This window comes from Salmo salar, chromosome ssa06 (genome assembly GCF_905237065.1).
Source record: "Salmo salar chromosome ssa06, Ssal_v3.1, whole genome shotgun sequence".
In the NCBI taxonomy this organism is placed as follows: Eukaryota; Metazoa; Chordata; class Actinopteri; order Salmoniformes; family Salmonidae; genus Salmo; species Salmo salar.
Window position 1 is genome coordinate 87,604,252 of NC_059447.1, and position 27,499 is coordinate 87,631,750.

A 27,499-nucleotide genomic window follows, 5' to 3' on the forward strand; every position below is an offset into this window, starting at 1 on the left:
GCGCGGTTACATCATCACCCACAAACTGAGCAGTGGGCGTGGTTACATCATCACCCACAAGCTGAGCAGTTGGCGTGGTTACATAATCACCCACAAGCTAAGCAGTTGGCGTGGTTACATCATCACCCACAAGCTGAGCAGTGGGCGTGGTTTCATCATCACCCACAAGCTGAGCAGTTGACGTGGTTACATCATCACCCACAAGCTGAGCAGTTGGCGAGGTTACATCATCACCCACAAACTGAGTTGTGGGCATGGTTACATCATCACCCACAAGCTGAGCAGTGGGCGTGGTTACATCATCACCCACAAGCTGAGCAGTGGGCGTGGTTACATCATCACCCACAAGCTGAGCAGTGGGCGTGGTTACATCATCACCCACAAGCTGAGCAGTGGGCGTGGTTACATCATCACCCACAAACTGAGCAGTGGGCGTGGTTACATCACCCACAAGCTGAGCAGTTGGCGCGGTTACATCATCACCCACAAACTGAGCAGTGGGCGTGGTTACATCATCACCCACAAGCTGAGCAGTTGGCGTGGTTACATAATCACCCACAAGCTAAGCAGTTGGCGTGGTTACATCATCACCCACAAGCTGAGCAGTGGGCGTGGTTACATCATCACCCACAAGCTGAGCAGTTGGCGTGGTTACATCATCACCCACAAGCTGAGCAGTTGGCGTGGTTACATCATCACCCACAAGCTGAGAAGTGGGCGTGGTTACCACATCACCCACAAACTGAGCAGTGGGCGTGGTTACATCATCACCCACAAGCTGAGCAGTGGGCGTGGTTACATCATCACCCACAAGCTAAGCAGTTGGCGTGATTACATCATCACCCACAAGCTAAGCAGTTGGGTGGTTACATCATCACCCACAAGCTGAGCAGTGGGCGTGGTTACATCTTCACCCACAAGCTGAGCAGTTGGCGTGGTTACATCATCACCCACAAGCTGAGCAGTTGGCGTGGTTACATCATCACCCACAAGCTGAGCAGTGGGCGTGGTTACCACATCACCCACAAGCTGAGCAGTGGGCGTGGGCATGGTTACATCATCACCCACAAGCTGAGCAGTGGGCGTGGTTACATCCTCACCCACAACCTAAGCAGTGCGCGTGGTTACATCACCCACAAGCTAAGGATTGGGCGTGGTTACATCATCACCCACAAGCTAAGCAGTGGGCGTGGTTACATCACCCACAAGCTAAGCAGTGGGCATGGTTACATCATCACCCACCAGCTAAGCAGTGGGCGTGGTTACATCACCCACAAGCTGAGCAGTGGGCGTGGTTACATCATCACCCACAAGCTGAGCAGTGGGCGTGGGCGTGGTTACATCATCACCCACAAGCTGAGCAGTGGGCATAATTACATCATCACCCACAAGCTGAGTAGTGGGCGTGGTTACATCATCACCCACAAGCTGAGCAGTGGGCATAGTTACATCATCACCCACAAGCTGAGCAGTGGGCGTGGTTACATCATCACCCACAAGCTGAGCAGTGGGCGTGGTTACATCATCACCCACAAGCTGAGCAGTGGGCGTGGTTACATCATCACCCACAAGCTGAGCAGTGGGCGCGGTTACCACATCACCCACAAGCTGAGCAGTGGGCGTGGTTACATCATCACCCACAAGCTGAGCAGTGGGCGTGGTTACATCATCACCCACAAGCTGAGCAGTGGGCGTGGTTACATCATCACCCACAAGCTGAGCAGTGGGCGTGGTTACATCATCACCCACAAGCTGAGCAGTTGGGCGTGGTTACATCATCACCCACAAGCTGAGCAGTTGGCGTGGTTACATCATCACCCACAAGCTGAGCAGTGGGCGTGGTTACATCATCACCCACAAGCTGAGCAGTGGGCATGGTTACATCATCACCCACCAGCTAAGCAGTGGGCGTGGTTACATCATCACCCACAAGCTAAGCAGTGGGCATAGTTACATCATCACCCACAAGCTGAGCAGTGGGCATAGTTACATCATCACCCACAAGCTGTGCAGTGGGCGTGGTTACATCATCACCCACAAGCTGAGCAGTGGGCATAGTTACATCATCACCCACAAGCTGAGCAGTGGGCGTGGTTACATCATCACCCACAAACTGAGCAGTGGGCGTGGTTACATCACCCACAAGCTGAGCAGTTGGCGTGGTTACATCATCACCCACAATCTGAGCAGTGGGCGTGGTTACATCATCACCCACAAGCTGAGCAGTGGGCGTGTTTACATCACCCACAAGTTGAGCAGTGGGCGTGGTTACATCATCACCCACAAGCTGAGCAGTGGGCGTGGTTACATCATCACCCACAAGCTGAGTAGTGGGCGTGGTTACATCATCACCCACAAGCTGAGCAGTGGGCATGGTTACATCATCACCCACAAGCTGAGCAGTGGGCATGGTTACATCATCACCCACAAGCTTAGCAGTGGGCATAGTTACATCATCACCCACAAGCTGAGCAGTGGGCATAGTTACATCATCACCCACAAGCTGAGCAGTGGGCGTGGTTACATCATCACCCACAAGCTGAGCAGTGGGCATAGTTACATCATCACTCACAAGCTGAGCAGTGGGCGTGGTTACATCATCACCCACAAGCTGAGTTGTGGGCGTGGTTACATCATCACCCACAAGCTGAGCAGTGGGCATGGTTACATCATCACCCACAAGCTGAGCAGTTGGCGTGGTTACATCATCACCCACAAGCTGAGCAGTTGGCGTGGTTACATCATCACCCACAAGCTGAGCAGTGGGTGTGGTTACATCATCACCCACAAGCTGAGCAGTGGGCATGGTTACATCATCACCCACCAGCTAAGCAGTGGGCGTGGTTACATCATCACCCACCAGCTAAGCAGTGGGCGTAGTTACATCATCACCCACAAGCTGAGCAGTGGGCATAGTTACATCATCACCCACAAGCTGAGCAGTGGGCGTGGTTACATCATCACCCACAAGCTGAGCAGTGGGCGTAGTTACATCATCACCCACAAGCTGAGCAGTGGGCGTGGTTACATCATCACCCACAAACTGAGCAGTGGGCGTGGTTACATCACCCACAAGCTGAGCAGTTGGCGTGGTTACATCATCACCCACAAACTGAGCAGTGGGCGTGGTTACATCACCCACAAGCTGAGCAGTTGGCGTGGTTACATCATCACCCACAAGCTGAGCAGTTGGCGTGGTTACATCATCACCCACAAGCTGAGCAGTGGGCGTGGTTACATCATCACCCACAAGCTAAGCAGTTGGCGTGGTTACATCATCACCCACAAGCTAAGCAGTTGGCGTGGTTACATCACCCACAAGCTGAGCAGTGTGCGTGGTTACATCATCACCCACAAGCTGAGCAGTGGGCGTAGTTACATCATCACCCACAAGCTGAGCAGTGGGCGTGGTTACATCATCACCCACAAGCTGAGCAGTGGGCGTGGTTACATCATCACCCACAAGCTGAGCAGTTGGCGTGGTTACATAATCACCCACAAGCTAAGCAGTTGGCGTGGTTACATCATCACCCACAAGCTGAGCAGTGGGCGTGGTTTCATCATCACCCACAAGCTGAGCAGTTGGCGTGGTTACATCATCACCCACAAGCTGAGCAGTTGGCGTGGTTACATCATCACCCACAAGCTGAGCAGTGGGCGTGGTTACTTCATCACCCACAAGCTGAGCAGTGGGCGTGGTTACATCATCACCCACAAGCTAAGCAGTTGGCGTGATTACATCATCACCCACAAGCTGAGCAGTGGGCGTGGTTACATCATCACCCACAAGCTGAGCAGTTGGGCGTGGTTACATCATCACCCACAAGCTGAGCAGTTGGCGTGGTTACATCATCACCCACAAGCTGAGCAGTGGGCGTGGTTACATCATCACCCACAAGCTGAGCAGTGGGCATGGTTACATCATCACCCACCAGCTAAGCAGTGGGCGTGGTTACATCATCACCCACCAGCTAAGCAGTGGGCATAGTTACATCATCACCCACAAGCTGAGCAGTGGGCATAGTTACATCATCACCCACAAGCTGTGAAGTGGGCGTGGTTACATCATCACCCACAAGCTGAGCAGTGGGCATAGTTACATCATCACCCACAAGCTGAGCAGTGGGCGTGGTTACATCATCACCCACAAACTGAGCAGTGGGCGTGGTTACATCACCCACAAGCTGAGCAGTTGGCGTGGTTACATCATCACCCACAATCTGAGTAGTGGGCGTGGTTACATAATCACCCACAAGCTGAGCAGTTGGCGTGGTTACATCATCAACCACAAGCTAAGCAGTTGGTGTGGTTACATCATCACCCACAAGCTGAGCAGTGGGCGTGGTTACATCATCACCCACAAGCTGAGCAGTGGGCGTGGTTACATCGTCACCCACAAACTGATCAGTGGGCGTGGTTACATCATCACCCACAAGCTGAGCAGTGGGCGTGGTTACATCATCACCCACAAGCTGAGCAGTGGGCGTGTTTACATCACCCACAAGCTGAGCAGTGGGCGTGGTTACATCATCACCCACAAGCTGAGCAGTGGGCGTGGTTACATCATCACCCACAAGCTGAGCAGTGGGCGTGGTTACATCATCACCCACAAGCTGAGCAGTGGGCATGGTTACATCATCACCCACAAGTTGAGCAGTGGGCGTGGTTACATCATCACCCACAAGCTTAGCAGTGGGCATAGTTACATCATCACCCACAAGCTGAGCAGTGGGCATAGTTACATCATCAACCACAAGCTGAGCAGTGGGCGTGGTTACATCATCACCCACAAGCTGAGCAGTGGGCGTGGTTACATCATCACCCACAAGCTGAGCAGTGGGCGTGGTTACATCATCACCCACAAACTGAGCAGTGGGCGTGGTTACATCACCCACCAGCTGAGCAGTTGGCGTGGTTACATCATCACCCACAAGCTGAGCAGTGGGCGTGGTTACATCATCACCCACAAGCTGAGCAGTTGGCGTGGTTACATCATCAACCACAAGCTAAGCAGTTGGCGTGGTTACATCATCACCCACAAGCTGAGCAGTTGGCGTGGTTACATCATCACCCACAAGCTGAGCAGTGGGCGTGGTTACATCACCCACAAGCTGAGCAGTGGGCGTGGTTACATCATCACCCACAACCTAAGCAGTGGGCGTGGTTACATCACCCACAAGCTGATCAGTGGGCGTGGTTAAATTATCACCCACAACCTAAGCAGTGGGCGTGGTTACATCACCCACAAGCTAAGCAGTGGGCGTGGTTACATCATCACCCACAAGCTAAGCAGTGGGCGTGGTTACATCACCCACAAGCTGATCAGTTGGCGTGGTTATATCATGACCCACAAACTGAGCAGTGGGCGTGGTTACATCACCCACAAGCTGAGCAGTTGGCGTGGTTACATCATCACCCACAATATGAGCAGTGGGCGTGGTTACATCATCACCCACAAGCTGAGCAGTGGGCGTGTTTACATCACCCACAAGTTGAGCAGTGGGCATGGTTACATCATCACCCACAAGTTGAGCAGTGGGCGTGGTTACATCATCACCCACAAGCTGAGTAGTGGGCGTGGTTACATCATCACCCACAAGCTGAGCAGTGGGCATGGTTACATCATCACCCACAAGCTGAGCAGTGGGCATGGTTACATCATCACCCAAAAGCTTAGCAGTGGGCGTAGTTACATCATCACCCACAAGCTGAGCAGTGGGCATAGTTACATCATCACCCACAAGCTGAGCAGTGGGCGTGGTTACATCATCACCCACAAGCTGAGCAGTGGGCGTAGTTACATCATCACCCACAAGCTGAGCAGTGGGCGTGGTTACATCATCACCCACAAGCTGAGTTGTGGGCGTGGTTACATCATCACCCACAAGCTGAGCAGTGGGCATGGTTACATCATCACCCACAAGCTGAGCAGTTGGCGTGGTTACATCATCACCCACAAGCTGAGCAGTTGGCGTGGTTACATCATCACCCACAAGCTGAGCAGTGGGCGTGGTTACATCATCACCCACAAGCTGAGCAGTGGGCATGGTTACATCATCACCCACCAGCTAAGCAGTGGGCGTGGTTACATCATCACCCACCAGCTAAGCAGTGGGCATAGTTACATCATCACCCACAAGCTGAGCAGTGGGCATAGTTACATCATCACCCACAAGCTGAGCAGTGGGCGTGGTTACATCATCACCCACAAGCTGAGCAGTGGGCGTAGTTACATCATCACCCACAAGCTGAGCAGTGGGCGTGGTTACATCATCACCCACAAACTGAGCAGTGGGCGTGGTTACATCACCCACAAGCTGAGCAGTTGGCGTGGTTACATCATCACCCACAAACTGAGCAGTGGGCGTGGTTACATCACCCACAAGCTGAGCAGTTGGCGTGGTTACATCATCACCCACAAGCTGAGCAGTTGGCGTGGTTACATCATCACCCACAAGCTGAGCAGTGGGCGTGGTTACATCATCACCCACAAGCTAAGCAGTGGGCGTGGTTACATCATCACCCACAAGCTAAGCAGTTGGCGTGGTTACATCACCCACAAGCTGAGCAGTGTGCGTGGTTACATCATCACCCACAAGCTGAGCAGTGGGCATAGTTACATCATCACCCACAAGCTGAGCAGTGGGCATAGTTACATCATGACCCACAAGCTGAGCAGTGGGCGGGGTTACATCATCACCCACAAGCTGAGCAGTTGGCGTGGTTACATAATCACCCACAAGCTAAGCAGTTGGCGTGGTTACATCATCACCCACAAGCTGAGCAGTGGGCGTGGTTTCATCATCACCCACAAGCTGAGCAGTTGACGTGGTTACATCATCACCCACAAGCTGAGCAGTTGGCGAGGTTACATCATCACCCACAAGCTGAGAAGTGGGCGTGGTTACTACATCACCCACAAGCTGAGCAGTGGGCGTGGTTACATCATCACCCACAAGCTAAGCAGTTGGCGTGATTACATCATCACCCACAAGCTGAGCAGTGGGCGTGGTTACATCATCACCCACAAGCTGAGCAGTTGGCGTGGTTACATCATCACCCACAAGCTGAGCAGTTGGCGTGGTTACATCATCACCCACAAGCTGAGCAGTGGGCGTGGTTACATCATCACCCACAAGCTGAGCAGTGGGCATGGTTACATCATCACCCACCAGCTAAGCAGTGGGCGTGGTTACATCATCACCCACCAGCTAAGCAGTGGGCATAGTTACATCATCACCCACAAGCTGAGCAGTGGGCATAGTTACATCATCACCCACAAGCTGTGCAGTGGGCGTGGTTACATCATCACCCACAAGCTGAGCAGTGGGCATAGTTACATCATCACCCACAAGCTGAGCAGTGGGCGTGGTTACATCATCACCCACAAACTGAGCAGTGGGCGTGGTTACATCACCCACAAGCTGAGCAGTTGGCGTGGTTACATCATCACCCACAATCTGAGCAGTGGGCGTGGTTACATCATCACCCACAAGCTGAGCAGTTGGCGTGGTTACATCATCAACCACAAGCTAAGCAGTTGGCGTGGTTACATCATCACCCACAAGCTGAGCAGTTGGCGTGGTTACATCATCACCCACAAGCTGAGCAGTGGGCGTGGTTACATCGTCACCCACAAGCTGAGCAGTGGGCGTGTTTACATCACCCACAAGTTGAGCAGTGGGCATGGTTACATCATCACCCACAAGTTGAGCAGTGGGCGTGGTTACATCATCACCCACAAGCTGAGCAGTGGGCGTGGTTACATCATCACCCACAAGCTGAGCAGTGGGCATGGTTACATCATCACCCACAAGCTGAGCAGTGGACATGGTTACATCATCACCCACAAGCTTAGCAGTGGGCATAGTTACATCATCACCCACAAGCTGAGCAGTGGGCATAGTTACATCATCAACCACAAGCTGAGCAGTGGGCGTGGTTACATCATCACCCACAAGCTGAGCAGTGGGCATAGTTACATCATCACTCACAAGCTGAGCAGTGGGCGTGGTTACATTATCACCCACAAACTGAGCAGTGGGCGTGGTTACATCACCCACCAGCTGAGCAGTTGGCGTGGTTACATCATCACCCACAAGCTGAGCAGTGGGCGTGGTTACATCATCACCCACAAGCTGAGCAGTTGGCGTGGTTACATCATCAACCACAAGCTAAGCAGTTGGCGTGGTTACATCATCACCCACAAGCTGAGCAGTTGGCGTGGTTACATCATCACCCACAAGCTGAGCAGTGGGCGTGGTTACATCACCCACAAGCTGAGCAGTGGGCGTGGTTACATCATCACCCACAACCTAAGCAGTGGGCGTGGTTACATCACCCACAAGCTGATCAGTGGGCGTGGTTAAATTATCACCCACAACCTAAGCAGTGGGCGTGGTTACATCACCCACAAGCTAAGCAGTGGGCGTGGTTACATCATCACCCACAAGCTAAGCAGTGGGCGTGGTTACATCACCCACAAGCTGATCAGTTGGCGTGGTTACATCATGACCCACAACCTGAGCAGTGGGCGTGGTTACATCACCCACAAGCTGAGCAGTTGGCGTGGTTACATCATCACCCACAAGCTGAGCAGTTGGCGTGGTTACATCATCACCCACAAGCTGAGCAGTGGGCGTGGTTACATCATCACCCACAAGCTAAGCAGTTGGGCGTGATTACATCATCACCCACAAGCTAAGCAGTTGGGCGTGGTTACATCACCCACAAGCTGAGCAGTGTGCGTGGTTACATCATCACCCACAATTTGAGCAGTGGGCGTAGTTACATCATCACCCACAAGCTGAGCAGTGGGCATGGTTACATCATCACCCACAAGCTGAGCAGTGGGCGGGGTTACATCATCACCCACAAGCTGAGCAGTGGGCATAGTTACATAATCACCCACAAGCTGAGCAGTGGGCGTGGTTACATCATCACCCACAAACTGAGCAGTGGGCGTGGTTACATCACCCACAAGCTGAGCAGTTGGCGCGGTTACATCATCACCCACAAACTGAGCAGTGGGCGTGGTTACATCATCACCCACAAGCTGAGCAGTTGGCGTGGTTACATAATCACCCACAAGCTAAGCAGTTGGCGTGGTTACATCATCACCCACAAGCTGAGCAGTGGGCGTGGTTTCATCATCACCCACCAGCTGAGCAGTTGACGTGGTTACATCATCACCCACAAGCTGAGCAGTTGGCGAGGTTACATCATCACCCACAAGCTGAGAAGTGGGCGTGGTTACCACATCACCCACAAACTGAGCAGTGGGCGTGGTTACATCATCACCCACAAGCTGAGCAGTGGGCGTGGTTACATCATCACCCACAAGCTAAGCAGTTGGCGTGGTTACATCATCACCCACAAGCTAAGCAGTTGGCGTGGTTACATCATCACCCACAAGCTATGCAGTTGGGCGTGGTTACATCACCCACAAGCTGAGCAGTGTGCGTGGTTACATCATCACCCACAATCTGAGCAGTGGGCGTAGTTACATCATCACCCACAAGCTGAGCAGTGGGCGTGGTTACATCATCACCCACAAGCTGAGCAGTGGGCGGGGTTACATCATCACCCACAAGCTGAGCAGTGGGCATAGTTACATCATCACCCACAAGCTGAGCAGTGGGCGTGGTTACATCATCACCCACAAACTGAGCAGTGGGCGTGGTTACATCACCCACAAGCTGAGCAGTTGGCGCGGTTACATCATCACCCACAAACTGAGCAGTGGGCGTGGTTACATCATCACCCACAAGCTAAGCAGTTGGCGTGGTTACATAATCACCCACAAGCTAAGCAGTTGGCGTGGTTACATCATCACCCACAAGCTGAGCAGTGGGCGTGGTTTCATCATCACCCACAAGCTGAGCAGTTGACGTGGTTACATCATCACCCACAAGCTGAGCAGTTGGCGAGGTTACATCATCACCCACAAGCTGAGAAGTGGGCGTGGTTACCACATCACCCACAAACTGAGCAGTGGGCGTGGTTACATCATCACCCACAAGCTGAGCAGTGGGCGTGGTAACATCATCACCCACAAGCTAAGCAGTTGGCGTGATTACATCATCACCCACAAGCTAAGCAGTTGGGTGGTTACATCATCACCCACAAGCTGAGCAGTGGGCGTGGTTACATCATCACCCACAAGCTGAGCAGTGGGCATGGTTACATCATCACCCACAAGCTGAGCAGTGGGCATGGTTACATCATCACCCACCAGCTAAGCAGTGGGCGTGGTTACATCATCACCCACCAGCTAAGCAGTGGGTGTGGTTACATCACCCACAAGCTGAGCAGTGGGCATGGTTACATCATCACCCACCAGCTAAGCAGTGGGCGTGGTTACATCACCCACAAGCTGAGCAGTGGGCATGGTTACATCATCACCCACAAGATGAGCAGTGGGCATGGTTACATCATCACCCACCAGCTAAGCAGTGGGCGTGGTTACATCATCACCCACAAGCTGAGTAGTGGGCGTGGTTACATCATCACCCACAAGATGAGCAGTGGGCATGGTTACATCATCACCCACAAGCTGAGCAGTGGGCATTGTTACATCATCACCCACAAGCTGAGCAGTGGGCGTGGTTACATCATCACCCACAAACTGAGCAGTGGGCATAGTTACATCATCACCCACAAGCTGAGCAGTGGGCGTGGTTACATCATCACCCACAAGCTGAGCAGTGGGCATAGTTACATCATCACCCACAAGCTGAGCAGTGGGCGTGGATACATCATCACCCACAAACTGAGCAGTGGGCGTGGTTACATCACCCACAAGCTGAGCAGTTGGCGTGGTTACATCATCACCCACAAGCTGAGCAGTTGGCGTGGTTACATCATCACCCACAAGCTGAGCAGTTGGCGTGGTTACATCATCACCCACAAGCTGAGCAGTGGGCGTGGTTACATCATCACCCACAAGCTGAGCAGTGGGCGTGGTTACATCATCACCCACCAGCTAAGCAGTGGGCGTGGTTACATCATCACCCACCAGCTAAGCAGTGGGCATAGTTACATCATCACCCACAAGCTGAGCAGTGGGCATAGTTACAGCATCACCCACAAGCTGAGCAGTGGGCGTGGTTACATCATCACCCACAAGCTGAGCAGTGGGCATAGTTACATCATCACCCACAAGCTGAGCAGTGGGCGTGGTTACATCATCACCCACAAACTGAGCAGTGGGCGTGGTTACATCACCCACAAGCTGAGCAGTTGGCGTGGTTACATCATCACCCACAAACTGAGCAGTTGGGCGTGGTTACATCACCCACAAGCTGAGCAGTTGGCGTGGTTACATCATCACCCACAAGCTGAGCAGTTGGCGTGGTTACATCATCACCCACAAGCTGAGCAGTGGGCGTGGTTACATCATCACCCACAAGCTAAGCAGTTGGCGTGGTTACATCATCACCCACAAGCTAAGCAGTTGGCGTGGTTACATCACCCACAAGCTGAGCAGTGTGCGTGGTTACATCATCACCCACAAGCTGAGCAGTGGGCGTAGTTACATCATCACCCACAAGCTGAGCAGTGGGCATAGTTACATCATCACCCACAAGCTGAGCAGTGGGCGGGGTTACATCATCACCCACAAGCTGAGCAGTGGGCATAGTTACATAATCACCCACAAGCTGAGCAGTGGGCGTGGTTACATCATCACCCACAAACTGAGCAGTGGGCGTGGTTACGTCACCCACAAGCTGAGCAGTTGGCGCGGTTACATCATCACCCACAAACTGAGCAGTGGGCGTGGTTACATCATCACCCACAAGCTGAGCAGTTGGCGTGGTTACATCATCACCCACAAGCTAAGCAGTTGGCGTGGTTACATCATCACCCACAAGCTGAGCAGTGGGCGTGGTTTCATCATCACCCACAAGCTGAGCAGTTGACGTGGTTACATCATCACCCACAAGCTGAGCAGTTGGCGAGGTTACATCATCACCCACAAGCTGAGAAGTGGGCGTGGTTACTACATCACCCACAAACTGAGCAGTGGGCGTGGTTACATCATCACCCACAAGCTAAGCAGTTGGCGTGATTACATCATCACCCACAAGCTGAGCAGTGGGCGTGGTTACATCATCACCCACAAGCTGAGCAGTTGGCGTGGTTACATCATCACCCACAAGCTGAGCAGTTGGCGTGGTTACATCATCACCCACAAGCTGAGCAGTGGGCGTGGTTACATCATCACCCACAAGCTGAGCAGTGGGCATGGTTACATCATCACCCACAAGCTAAGCAGTGGGCGTGGTTACATCATCACCCACCAGCTAAGCAGTGGGCATAGTTACATCATCACCCACAAGCTGAGCAGTGGGCTTGGTTACATCATCACCCACAAGCTGTGAAGTGGGCGTGGTTACATCATCACCCACAAGCTGAGCAGTGGGCATAGTTACATCATCACCCACAAGCTGAGCAGTGGGCGTGGTTACATCATCACCCACAAACTGAGCAGTGGGCGTGGTTACATCACCCACAAGCTGAGCAGTTGGCGTGGTTACATCATCACCCACAATCTGAGCAGTGGGCGTGGTTACATAATCACCCACAAGCTGAGCAGTTGGCGTGGTTACATCATCAACCACAAGCTAAGCAGTTGGTGTGGTTACATCATCACCCACAAGCTGAGCAGTTGGCGTGGTTACATCATCACCCACAAGCTGAGAAGTGGGCGTGGTTACATCGTCACCCACAAACTGATCAGTGGGCGTGGTTACATCATCACCCACAAGCTGAGCAGTGGGCGTGGTTACATCATCACCCACAAGCTGAGCAGTGGGCGTGTTTACATCACCCACAAGCTGAGCAGTGGGCCTGGTTACATCATCACCCACAAGCTGAGCAGTGGGCGTGGTTACATCATCACCCACAAGCTGAGTAGTGGGCGTGGTTACATCATCACCCACAAGCTGAGCAGTGGGCATGGTTACATCATCACCCACAAGCTGAGCAGTGGGCATGGTTACATCATCACCCACAAGCTTAGCAGTGGGCATAGTTACATCATCACCCACAAGCTGAGCAGTGGGCATAGTTACATCATCACCCACAAGCTGAGCAGTGGGCGTGGTTACATCATCACCCACAAGCTGAGCAGTGGGCATAGTTACATAATCACTCACAAGCTGAGCAGTGGGCGTGGTTACATCATCACCCACAAACTGAGCAGTGGGCGTGGTTACATCACCCACAAGCTGAGCAGTTGGGCGTGGTTACATCATCACCCACAAGCTGAGCAGTGGGCGTGGTTACATCATCACCCACAAGCTGAGCAGTTGGCGTGGTTACATCATCAACCACAAGCTAAGCAGTTGGCGTGGTTACATCATCACCCACAAGCTGAGCAGTTGGCGTGGTTACATCATCACCCACAAGCTGAGCAGTGGGCGTGGTTACATCACCCACAAGCTGAGCAGTGGGCGTGGTTACATCATCACCCACAACCTAAGCAGTGGGCGTGGTTACATCACCCACAAGCTGATCAGTGGGCGTCGTTAAATTATCACCCACAACCTAAGCAGTGGGCGTGGATACATCACCCACAAGCTAAGCAGTGGGCGTGGTTACATCATCACCCACAAGCTAAGCAGTGGGCGTGGTTACATCACCCACAAGCTGAGCAGTTGGCGTGGTTATATCATCACCCACAAACTGAGCAGTGGGCGTGGTTACATCACCCACAAGCTGAGCAGTTGGCGTGGTTACATCATCACCCACAAGCTGAGCAGTTGGCGTGGTTACATCATCACCCACAAGCTGAGCAGTGGGCGTGGTTACATCATCACCCACAAGCTAAGCAGTTGGCGTGATTACATCATCACCCACAAGCTAAGCAGTTGGGCGTGGTTACATCACCCACAAGCTGAGCAGTGTGCGTGGTTACATCATCACCCACAATTTGAGCAGTGGGCATAGTTACATCATCACCCACAAGCTGAGCAGTGGGCATAGTTACATCATCACCCACAAGCTGAGCAGTGGGCGGGGTTACATCATCACCCACAAGCTGAGCAGTGGGCATAGTTACATAATCACCCACAAGCTGAGCAGTGGGCGTGGTTACATCATCACCCACAAACTGAGCAGTGGGCGTGGTTACATCACCCACAAGCTGAGCAGTTGGCGCGGTTACATCATCACCCACAAACTGAGCAGTGGGCGTGGTTACATCATCACCCACAAGCTGAGCAGTTGGCGTGGTTACATCATCACCCACAAGCTAAGCAGTTGGCGTGGTTACATCATCACCCACAAGCTGAGCAGTGGGCGTGGTTTCATCATCACCCACAAGCTGAGCAGTTGACGTGGTTACATCATCACCCACAAGCTGAGCAGTTGGCGAGGTTACATCATCACCCACAAGCTGAGTTGTGGGCATGGTTACATCATCACCCACAAGCTGAGCAGTGGGCGTGGTTACATCATCACCCACAAGCTGAGCAGTGGGCGTGGTTACATCATCACCCACAAGCTGAGCAGTGGGCATAGTTACATCATCACCCACAAGCTGAGCAGTGGGCGTGGTTACATCATCACCCACAAGCTGAGCAGTGGGCGTGGTTACATCACCCACAAGCTGAGCAGTTGGCGCGGTTACATCATCACCCACAAACTGAGCAGTGGGCGTGGTTACATCATCACCCACAAGCTGAGCAGTTGGCGTGGTTACATAATCACCCACAAGCTAAGCAGTTGGCATGGTTACATCATCACCCACAAGCTGAGCAGTGGGCGTGGTTTCATCATCACCCACAAGCTGAGCAGTTGGCGTGGTTACATCATCACCCACAAGCTGAGCAGTTGGCGTGGTTACATCATCACCCACAAGCTGAGAAGTGGGCGTGGTTACCACATCACCCACAAACTGAGCAGTGGGCGTGGTTACATCATCACCCACAAGCTGAGCAGTGGGCGTGGTTACATCATCACCCACAAGCTAAGCAGTTGGCATGATTACATCATCACCCACAAGCTAAGCAGTTGGGTGGTTACATCATCACCCACAAGCTGAGCAGTGGGCGTGGTTACATCATCACCCACAAGCTGAGCAGTTGGCGTGGTTACATCATCACCCACAAGCTGAGCAGTTGGCGTGGTTACATCATCACCCACAAGCTGAGCAGTGGGCGTGGTTACCACATCACCCACAAGCTGAGCAGTGGGCGTGGGCGTGGTTACATCATCACCCACAAGCTGAGCAGTGGGCATAGTTACATCATCACCCACAAGCTGAGCAGTGGGCGTGGTTACATCATCACCCACAAGCTGAGCAGTGGGCATAGTTACATCATCACCCACAAGCTGAGCAGTGGGCGTGGTTACATCATCACCCACAAACTGAGCAGTGGGCGTGGTTACATCACCCACAAGCTGAGCAGTTGGCGTGGTTACATCATCACCCACAATCTGAGTAGTGGGCGTGGTTACATAATCACCCACAAGCTGAGCAGTTGGCGTGGTTACATCATCAACCACAAGCTAAGCAGTTGGTGTGGTTACATCATCACCCACAAGCTGAGCAGTTGGCGTGGTTACATCATCACCCACAAGCTGAGAAGTGGGCGTGGTTACATCGTCACCCACAAACTGATCAGTGGGCGTGGTTACAGCATCACCCACAAGTTGAGCAGTGGGCGTGGTTACATCATCACCCACAAGCTAAGCAGTGGGCGTGGTTACATCACCCACAAGCTGATCAGTTGGCGTGGTTACATCATCACCCACAAGCTGAGCAGTGGGCATGGTTACATCACCCACAAGCTGAGCAGTTGGGCGTGGTTACATCATCACCCACAAGCTGAGCAGTGGGCGTGGTTACATCATCACCCACAAGCTGAGCAGTGGGCGTGGTTACATCATCACCCACAAGCTAAGCAGTTGGGCGTGATTACATCATCACCCACAAGCTGAGCAGTTGGCGTGGTTACATCACCCACAAGCTGAGCAGTGTGCGTGGTTACATCATCACCCACAATCTGAGCAGTGGGCGTAGTTACATCATCACCCACAAGCTGAGCAGTGGGCATAGTTACATCATCACCCACAAGCTGAGCAGTGGGCGGGGTTACATCATCACCCACAAGCTGAGCAGTGGGCATAGTTACATAATCACCCACAAGCTGAGCAGTGGGCGTGGTTACATCATCACCCACAAACTGAGCAGTGGGCGTGGTTACATCACCCACAAGCTGAGCAGTTGGCGCGGTTACATCATCACCCACAAGCTGAGCAGTGGGCGTGGTTACATCATCACCCACAAGCTGAGCAGTTGGCGTGGTTACATCATCACCCACAAGCTAAGCAGTTGGCGTGGTTACATCATCACCCACAAGCTGAGCAGTGGGCGTGGTTACATCATCACCCACAAGCTGAGCAGTTGGCGTGGTTACATCATCACCCACAAGCTGAGCAGTGGGCGAGGTTACATCATCACCCACAAGCTGAGTTGTGGGCATGGTTACATCATCACCCACAAGCTGAGCAGTGGGCGTGGTTACATCATCACCCACAAGCTGAGCAGTGGGCATGGTTACATCATCACCCACAAGCTGAGCAGTGGGCATCGTTACATCATCACCCACAAGCTGAGCAGTGGGCGTGGTTTCATCATCACCCACAAACTGAGCAGTGGGCGTGGTTACATCACCCACAAGCTGAGCAGTTGGCGCGGTTACATCATCACCCACAAACTGAGCAGTGGGCGTGGTTACATCATCACCCACAAGCTGAGCAGTTGGCGTGTTTACATAATCACCCACAAGCTAAGCAGTTGGCGTGGTTACATCATCACCCACAAGCTGAGCAGTGGGCTTGGTTTCATCATCACCCACAAACTGAGCAGTTGGCGTGGTTACATCATCACCCACAAGCTGAGCAGTTGGCGTGGTTACATCATCACCCACAAGCTGAGAAGTGGGCGTGGTTACCACATCACCCACAAACTGAGCAGTGGGCGTGGTTACATCATCACCCACAAGCTGAGCAGTGGGCGTGGTTACATCATCACCCACAAGCTAAGCAGTTGGCATGATTACATCATCACCCACAAGCTAAGCAGTTGGGTGGTTACATCATCACCCACAAGCTGAGCAGTGGGCGTGGTTACATCATCACCCACAAGCTGAGCAGTTGGCGTGGTTACATCATCACCCACAAGCTGAGCAGTTGGCGTGGTTACATCATCACCCACAAGCTGAGAAGTGGGCGTGGTTACCACATCACCCACAAGCTGAGCAGTGGGCGTGGGCGTGGTTACATCATCACCCACAAGCTGAGCAGTGGGCATAGTTACATCATCACCCACAAGCTGTGAAGTGGGCGTGGTTACATCATCACCCACAAGCTGAGCAGTGGGCATAGTTACATCATCACCCACAAGCTGAGCAGTGGGCGTGGTTACATCATCACCCACAAACTGAGCAGTGGGCGTGGTTACATCACCCACAAGCTGAGCAGTTGGCGTGGTTACATCATCACCCACAATCTGAGCAGTGGGCGTGGTTACATCATCACCCACAAGCTGAGCAGTTGGCGTGGTTACATCATCAACCACAAGCTAAGCAGTTGGTGTGGTTACATCATCACCCACAAGCTGAGCAGTTGGCGTGGTTACATCATCACCCACAAGCTGAGAAGTGGGCGTGGTTACATCGTCACCCACAAACTGATCAGTGGGCGTGGTTACAGCATCACCCACAAGCTGAGCAGTGGGCGTGGTTACATCATCACCCACAAGCTGAGCAGTGGGCGTGTTTACATCACCCACAAGTTGAGCAGTGGGCATGGTTACATCATCACCCACAAGTTGAGCAGTGGGCGTGGTTACATCATCACCCACAAGCTGAGTAGTGGGCGTGGTTACATCATCACCCACAAGCTGAGCAGTGGGCATGGTTACATCATCACCCACAAGCTGAGCAGTGGGCATGGTTACATCATCACCCACAAGCTTAGCAGTGGGCATAGTTACATCATCACCCACAAGCTGAGCAGTGGGCATAGTTACATCATCACCCACAAGCTGAGCAGTGGGCGTGGTTACATCATCACCCACAAGCTGAGCAGTGGGCATAGTTACATAATCACTCACAAGCTGAGCAGTGGGCGTGGTTACATTATCACCCACAAACTGAGCAGTGGGCGTGGTTACATCACCCACCAGCTGAGCAGTTGGCGTGGTTACATCATCACCCACAAGCTGAGCAGTGGGCGTGGTTACATCATCACCCACAAGCTGAGCAGTTGGCGTGGTTACATCATCAACCACAAGCTAAGCAGTTGGCGTGGTTACATCATCACCCACAAGCTGAGCAGTTGGCGTGGTTACATCATCACCCACAAGCTGAGCAGTGGGCGTGGTTACATCACCCACAAGCTGAGCAGTGGGCGTGGTTACATCATCACCCACAACCTAAGCAGTGGGCGTGGTTACATCACCCACAAGCTGATCAGTGGGCGTGGTTAAATTATCACCCACAACCTAAGCAGTGGGCGTGGATACATCACCCACAAGCTAAGCAGTGGGCGTGGTTACACCATCACCCACAAGCTAAGCAGTGGGCGTGGTTACATCACCCACAAGCTGATCAGTTGGTCGTGGTTACATCATGACCCACAAACTGAGCAGTGGGCGTGGTTACATCACCCCACAAGCTGAGCAGTTGGCGTGGTTACATCATCACCCACAAGCTGAGCAGTTGGGCGTGGTTACATCATCACCCACAAGCTGAGCAGTGGGCGTGGTTACATCATCACCCACAAGCTGAGCAGTTGGCGTGATTACATCATCACCCACAAGCTAAGCAGTTGGCGTGGTTACATCACCCACAAGCTGAGCAGTGTGCGTGGTTACATCATCACCCACAATTTGAGCAGTGGGCGTAGTTACATCATCACCCACAAGCTGAGCAGTGGGCATGGTTACATCATCACCCACAAGCTGAGCAGTGGGCGGGGTTACATCATCACCCACAAGCTGAGCAGTGGGCATAGTTACATAATCACCCACAAGCTGAGCAGTGGGCGTGGTTACATCATCACCCACAAACTGAGCAGTGGGCGTGGTTACATCACCCACAAGCTGAGCAGTTGGCGCGGTTACATCATCACCCACAAACTGAGCAGTGGGCGTGGTTACATCATCACCCACAAGCTGAGCAGTTGGCGTGGTTACATAATCACCCACAAGCTAAGCAGTTGGCGTGGTTACATCATCACCCACAAGCTGAGCAGTGGGCGTGGTTTCATCATCACCCACAAGCTGAGCAGTTGACGTGGTTACATCATCACCCACAAGCTGAGCAGTTGGCGAGGTTACATCATCACCCACAAACTGAGTTGTGGGCATGGTTACATCATCACCCACAAGCTGAGCAGTGGGCGTGGTTACATCATCACCCACAAGCTGAGCAGTGGGCATGGTTACATCATCACCCACAAGCTGAGCAGTGGGCATAGTTACATCATCACCCACAAGCTGAGCAGTGGGCGTGGTTTCATCATCACCCACAAACTGAGCAGTGGGCGTGGTTACATCACCCACAAGCTGAGCAGTTGGCGCGGTTACATCATCACCCACAAACTGAGCAGTGGGCGTGGTTACATCATCACCCACAAGCTGAGCAGTTGGCGTGGTTACATAATCACCCACAAGCTAAGCAGTTGGCGTGGTTACATCATCACCCACAAGCTGAGCAGTGGGCGTGGTTTCATCATCACCCACAAACTGAGCAGTTGGCGTGGTTACATCATCACCCACAAGCTGAGCAGTTGGCGTGGTTACATCATCACCCACAAGCTGAGAAGTGGGCGTGGTTACCACATCACCCACAAACTGAGCAGTGGGCGTGGTTACATCATCACCCACAAGCTGAGCAGTGGGCGTGGTTACATCATCACCCACAAGCTAAGCAGTTGGCGTGATTACATCATCACCCACAAGCTAAGCAGTTGGGTGGTTACATCATCACCCACAAGCTGAGCAGTGGGCGTGGTTACATCATCACCCACAAGCTGAGCAGTTGGCGTGGTTACATCATCACCCACAAGCTGAGCAGTTGGCGTGGTTACATCATCACCCACAAGCTGAGAAGTGGGCGTGGTTACCACATCACCCACAAGCTGAGCAGTGGGCGTGGGCGTGGTTACATCATCACCCACAAGCTGAGCAGTGGGCGTGGTTACATCCTCACCCACAACCTAAGCAGTGGGCGTGGTTACATCACCCACAAGCTAAGGATTGGGCGTGGTTACATCATCACCCACAAGCTAAGCAGTGGGCGTGGTTACATCACCCACAAGCTAAGCAGTGGGCATGGTTACATCATCACCCACCAGCTAAGCAGTGGGCGTGGTTACATCACCCACAAGCTGAGCAGTGGGCGTGGTTACATCATCACCCACAAGCTGAGCAGTGGGCGTGGGCGTGGTTACATCATCACCCACAAGCTGAGCAGTGGGCGTAATTACATCATCACCCACAAGCTGAGCAGTGGGCGTGGTTACATCATCACCCACAAGCTGAGCAGTTGGCGTGGTTACATCATCACCCACAAGCTGAGCAGTTGGCGTCGTTACATCATCACCCACAAGCTGAGCAGTTGGCGTGGTTACATCATCACCCACAAGCTGAGAAGTGGGCGCGGTTACCACATCACCCACAAGCTGAGCAGTGGGCGTGGTTACATCATCACCCACAAGCTGAGCAGTGGGCGTGGTTACATCATCACCCACAAGCTGAGCAGTGGGCGTGGTTACATCATCACCCACAAGCTGAGCAGTGGGCGTGGTTACATCATCACCCACAAGCTGAACAGTTGGCGTGGTTACATCATCACCCACAAGCTGAGCAGTTGGCGTGGTTACATCATCACCCACAAGCTGAGCAGTGGGCGTGGTTACATCATCACCCACAAGCTGAGCAGTGGGCGTGGTTACATCATCACCCACCAGCTAAGCAGTGGGCGTGGTTACATCATCACCCACCAGCTAAGCAGTGGGCATAGTTACATCATCACCCACAAGCTGAGCAGTGGGCATAGTTACATCATCACCCACAAGCTGTGCAGTGTGCGTGGTTACATCATCACCCACAAGCTGAGCAGTGGGCATAGTTACATCATCACCCACAAGCTGAGCAGTGGGCGTGGTTACATCATCACCCACAAACTGAGCAGTGGGCGTGGTTACATCACCCACAAGCTGAGCAGTTGGCGTGGTTACATCATCACCCACAATCTGAGCAGTGGGCGTGGTTACATCATCACCCACAAGCTGAGCAGTGGGCGTGTTTACATCACCCACAAGCTGAGCAGTGGGCATGGTTACATCATCACCCACAAGCTGAGCAGTGGGCGTGGTTACATCATCACCCACAAGCTGAGCAGTGGGCGTGGTTACATCATCACCCACAAGCTGAGCAGTGGGCGTGGTTACATCATCACCCACAAGCTGAGCAGTGGGCGTGGTTACATCATCACCCACAAGCTTAGCAGTGGGCATGGTTACATCATCACCCACAAGCTGAGCAGTGGGCGTGGTTACATCATCACCCACAAGCTGAGCAGTGGGCGTGGTTACATCATCACCCACAAGCTGAGCAGTGGGCGTAGTTACATCATCACCCACAAGCTGAGCAGTGGGCGTGGTTACATCATCACCCACAAGCTGAGCAGTGGGCGTGGTTACATCATCACCCACAAGCTGAGCAGTGGGCGTGGTTACATCATCACCCACAAGCTGAGCAGTTGGCGTGGTTACATCATCACCCACAAGCTGAGCAGTTGGCGTGGTTACATCATCACCCACAAGCTGAGCAGTGGGCGTGGTTACATCATCACCCACAAGCTGAGCAGTGGGCGTGGTTACATCATCACCCACCAGCTAAGCAGTGGGCGTGGTTACATCATCACCCACCAGCTAAGCAGTGGGCATAGTTACATCATCACCCACAAGCTGAGCAGTGGGCATAGTTACATCATCACCCACAAGCTGAGCAGTGGGCGTGGTTACATCATCACCCACAAGCTGAGCAGTGGGCATAGTTACATCATCACCCACAAGCTGAGCAGTGGGCGTGGTTACATCATCACCCACAAACTGAGCAGTGGGCGTGGTTACATCACCCACAAGCTGAGCAGTTGGCGTGGTTACATCATCACCCACAAACTGAGCAGTGGGCGTGGTTACATCACCCACAAGCTGAGCAGTTGGCGTGGTTACATCATCACCCACAAGCTGAGCAGTTGGCGTGGTTACATCATCACCCACAAGCTGAGCAGTGGGCATGGTTACATCATCACCCACAAGCTAAGCAGTTGGCGTGGTTACATCATCACCCACAAGTTAAGCAGTTGGCGTGGTTACATCACCCACAAGCTGAGCAGTGTGCGTGGTTACATCATCACCCACAAGCTGAGCAGTGGGCATAGTTACATCATCACCCACAAGCTGAGCAGTGGGCATAGTTACATCATGACCCACAAGCTGAGCAGTGGGCGGGGTTACATCATCACCCACAAGCTGAGCAGTTGGCGTGGTTACATAATCACCCACAAGCTAAGCAGTTGGCGTGGTTACATCATCACCCACAAGCTGAGCAGTGGGCGTGGTTTCATCATCACCCACAAGCTGAGCAGTTGACGTGGTTACATCATCACCCACAAGCTGAGCAGTTGGCGAGGTTACATCATCACCCACAAGCTGAGAAGTGGGCGTGGTTACTACATCACCCACAAACTGAGCAGTGGGCGTGGTTACATCATCACCCACAAGCTAAGCAGTTGGGCGTGATTACATCATCACCCACAAGCTGAGCAGTGGGCGTGGTTACATCATCACCCACAAGCTGAGCAGTTGGCGTGGTTACATCATCACCCACAAGCTGAGCAGTTGGCGTGGTTACATCATCACGCACAAGCTGAGCAGTGGGCATGGTTACATCATCACCCACCAGCTAAGCAGTGGGCGTGGTTACATCATCACCCACCAGCTAAGCAGTGGGCATAGTTACATCATCACCCACAAGCTGAGCAGTGGGCATAGTTACATCATCACCCACAAGCTGTGAAGTGGGCGTGGTTACATCATCACCCACAAGCTGAGCAGTGGGCATAGTTACATCATCACCCACAAGCTGAGCAGTGGGCGTGGTTACATCATCACCCACAAACTGAGCAGTGGGCGTGGTTACATCACCCACAAGCTGAGCAGTTGGCGTGGTTACATCATCACCCACAATCTGAGTAGTGGGCGTGGTTACATCATCACCCACAAGCTGAGCAGTTGGCGTGGTTACATCATCAACCACAAGCTAAGCAGTTGGTGTGGTTACATCATCACCCACAAGCTGAGCAGTTGGCGTGGTTACATCATCACCCACAAGCTGAGAAGTGGGCGCGGTTACATCGTCACCCACAAACTGATCAGTGGGCGTGGTTACATCATCACCCACAAGTTGAGCAGTGGGCGTGGTTACATCATCACCCACAAGCTGAGCAGTGGGCGTGTTTACATCACCCACAAGTTGAGCAGTGGGCATGGTTACATCATCACCCACAAGTTGAGCAGTGGGCGTGGTTACATCATCACCCACAAGCTGAGTAGTGGGCGTGGTTACATCATCACCCACAAGCTGAGCAGTGGGCATGGTTACATCATCACCCACAAGCTGAGCAGTGGACATGGTTACATCATCACCCACAAGCTTAGCAGTGGGCATAGTTACATCATCACCCACAAGCTGAGCAGTGGGCATAGTTACATCATCACCCACAAGCTGAGCAGTGGGCGTGGTTACATCATCACCCACAAGCTGAGCAGTGTGCATAGTTACATCATCACTCACAAGCTGAGCAGTGGGCGTGGTTACATTATCACCCACAAACTGAGCAGTGGGCGTGGTTACATCACCCACCAGCTGAGCAGTTGGCGTGGTTACATCATCACCCACAAGCTGAGCAGTGGGCGTGGTTACATCATCACCCACAAGCTGAGCAGTTGGCGTGGTTACATCATCAACCACAAGCTAAGCAGTTGGCGTGGTTACATCATCACCCACAAGCTGAGCAGTTGGCGTGGTTACATCATCACCCACAAGCTGAGCAGTGGGCGTGGTTACATCACCCACAAGCTGAGCAGTGGGCGTGGTTACATCATCACCCACAACCTAAGCAGTGGGCGTGGTTACATCACCCACAAGCTGATCAGTGGGCGTGGTTAAATTATCACCCACAACCTAAGCAGTGGGCGTGGTTACATCACCCACAAGCTAAGCAGTGGGCGTGGTTACATCATCACCCACAAGCTAAGCAGTGGGCGTGGTTACATCACCCACAAGCTGATCAGTTGGCGTGGTTATATCATGACCCACAAACTGAGCAGTGGGCGTGGTTACATCACCCACAAGCTGAGCAGTTGGCGTGGTTACATCATCACCCACAAGCTGAGCAGTTGGCGTGGTTACATCATCACCCACAAGCTGAGCAGTGGGCGTGGTTACATCATCACCCACAAGCTAAGCAGTTGGCGTGATTACATCATCACCCACAAGCTAAGCAGTTGGGCGTGGTTACATCACCCACAAGCTGAGCAGTGTGCGTGGTTACATCATCACCCACAATTTGAGCAGTGGGCATAGTTACATCATCACCCACAAGCTGAGCAGTGGGCATAGTTACATCATCACCCACAAGCTGAGCAGTGGGCGGGGTTACATCATCACCCACAAGCTGAGCAGTGGGCATAGTTACATAATCACCCACAAGCTGAGCAGTGGGCGTGGTTACATCATCACCCACAAACTGAGCAGTGGGCGTGGTTACATCACCCACAAGCTGAGCAGTTGGCGCGGTTACATCATCACCCACAAACTGAGCAGTGGGCGTGGTTACATCATCACCCACAAGCTGAGCAGTTGGCGTGGTTACATAATCACCCACAAGCTAAGCAGTTGGCGTGGTTACATCATCACCCACAAGCTGAGCAGTGGGCGTGGTTTCATCATCACCCACAAGCTGAGCAGTTGACGTGGTTACATCATCACCCACAAGCTGAGCAGTTGGCGAGGTTACATCATCACCCACAAGCTGAGAAGTGGGCGTGGTTACCACATCACCCACAAACTGAGCAGTGGGCGTGGTTACATCATCACCCACAAGCTGAGCAGTGGGCGTGGTAACATCATCACCCACAAGCTAAGCAGTTGGCGTGGTTACATCATCACCCACAAGCTAAGCAGTTGGCGTGATTACATCATCACCCACAAGCTAAGCAGTTGGCGTGGTTACATCACCCACAAGCTGAGCAGTGTGCGTGGTTACATCATCACCCACAATTTGAGCAGTGGGCATAGTTACATCATCACCCACAAGCTGAGCAGTGGGCATAGTTACATCATCACCCACAAGCTGAGCAGTGGGCGGGGTTACATCATCACCCACAAGCTGAGCAGTGGGCATAGTTACATAATCACCCACAAGCTTAGCAGTGGGCGTGGTTACATCATCACCCACAAACTGAGCAGTGGGCGTGGTTACATCACCCACAAGCTGAGCAGTTGGCGCGGTTACATCATCACCCACAAACTGAGCAGTGGGCGTGGTTACATCATCACCCACAAGCTGAGCAGTTGGCGTGGTTACATAATCACCCACAAGCTAAGCAGTTGGCGTGGTTACATCATCACCCACAAGCTGAGCAGTGGGCGTGGTTTCATCATCACCCACAAGCTGAGCAGTTGACGTGGTTACATCATCACCCACAAGCTGAGCAGTTGGCGAGGTTACATCATCACCCACAAGCTGAGAAGTGGGCGTGGTTACCACATCACCCACAAACTGAGCAGTGGGCGTGGTTACATCATCACCCACAAGCTGAGCAGTGGGCGTGGTAACATCATCACCCACAAGCTAAGCAGTTGGCGTGATTACATCATCACCCACAAGCTAAGCAGTTGGGTGGTTACATCATCACCCACAAGCTGAGCAGTGGGCGTGGTTACATCATCACCCACAAGCTGAGCAGTTGGAGTGGTTACATCATCACCCACAAGCTGAGCAGTTGGCGTGGTTACATCATCACCCACAAGCTGAGCAGTGGGCGTGGTTACATCATCACCCACAAGCTGAGCAGTGGGAATGGTTACATCATCACCCACCAGCTAAGCAGTGGGCGTGGTTACATCATCACCCACCAGCTAAGCAGTGGGCATAGTTACATCATCACCCACAAGCTGAGCAGTGGGCATAGTTACATCATCACCCACAAGCTGTGCAGTGGGCGTGGTTACATCATCACCCACAAGCTGAGCAGTGGGCATAGTTACCTCATCACCCACAAGCTGAGCAGTGGGCGTGGTTACATCATCACCCACAAACTGAGCAGTGGGCGTGGTTACATCACCCACAAGCTGAGCAGTTGGCGTGGTTACAGCATCACCCACAATCTGAGCAGTGGGCGTGGTTACATCATCACCCACAAGCTGAGCAGTGGGCGTGGTTACATCATCACCCACAACCTAAGCAGTGGGCGTGGTTACATCACCCACAAGCTGATCAGTGGGTGTGGTTAAATTATCACCCACAACCTAAGCAGTGGGCGTGGTTACATCACCCACAATCTAAGCAGTGGGCGTGGTTACACCATCACCCACAAGCTAAGCAGTGGGCGTGGTTACATCACCCACAATCTAAGCAGTGGTCATGGTTACATCATCACCCACCAGCTAAGCAGTGGGTGTGGTTACATCATCACCCACAAGCTGAGCAGTGGGCATGGTTACATCATCACCCACAAGCTGAGCAGTGGGCATGGTGACATCATCACCCACCAGCTGAGCAGTGGGCGTGGTTACATAATCACCCACAAGCTGAGCAGTGGGCGTGGTTACATCATAACCCACAAGCTAAGCAGTGGGCGTGGTTACATCACCCACAAGCTGAGCAGTGGGCGTTGTTACATCACCCACAAGGTGAGCAGTGGGCGTGGTTACATCATCACCCACAACCTGAGCAGTGGGCATGGTTACATCATCACCCACCAGCTAAGTAGTGTTCATGGTTACATCATCACCCACAAACTGAGTTGTGGGCGTGGTTACATCATCACCCACAAGCTGAGCAGTGGGCGTGGTTACATCATCACCCACAAGCTGAGCAGTGGGCATGGTTACATCATCACCCACAAGCTGAGCAGTGGGCATAGTTACATCATCACCCACAAGCTGAGCAGTGGGCGTGGTTTCATCATCACCCACAAACTGAGCAGTGGGCGTGGTTACATCACCCACAAGCTGAGCAGTTGGCGCGGTTACATCATCACCCACAAACTGAGCAGTGGGCGTGGTTACATCATCACCCACAAGCTGAGCAGTTGGCGTGGTTACATAATCACCCACAAGCTAAGCAGTTGGCGTGGTTACATCATCACCCACAAGCTGAGCAGTGGGCGTGGTTTCATCATCACC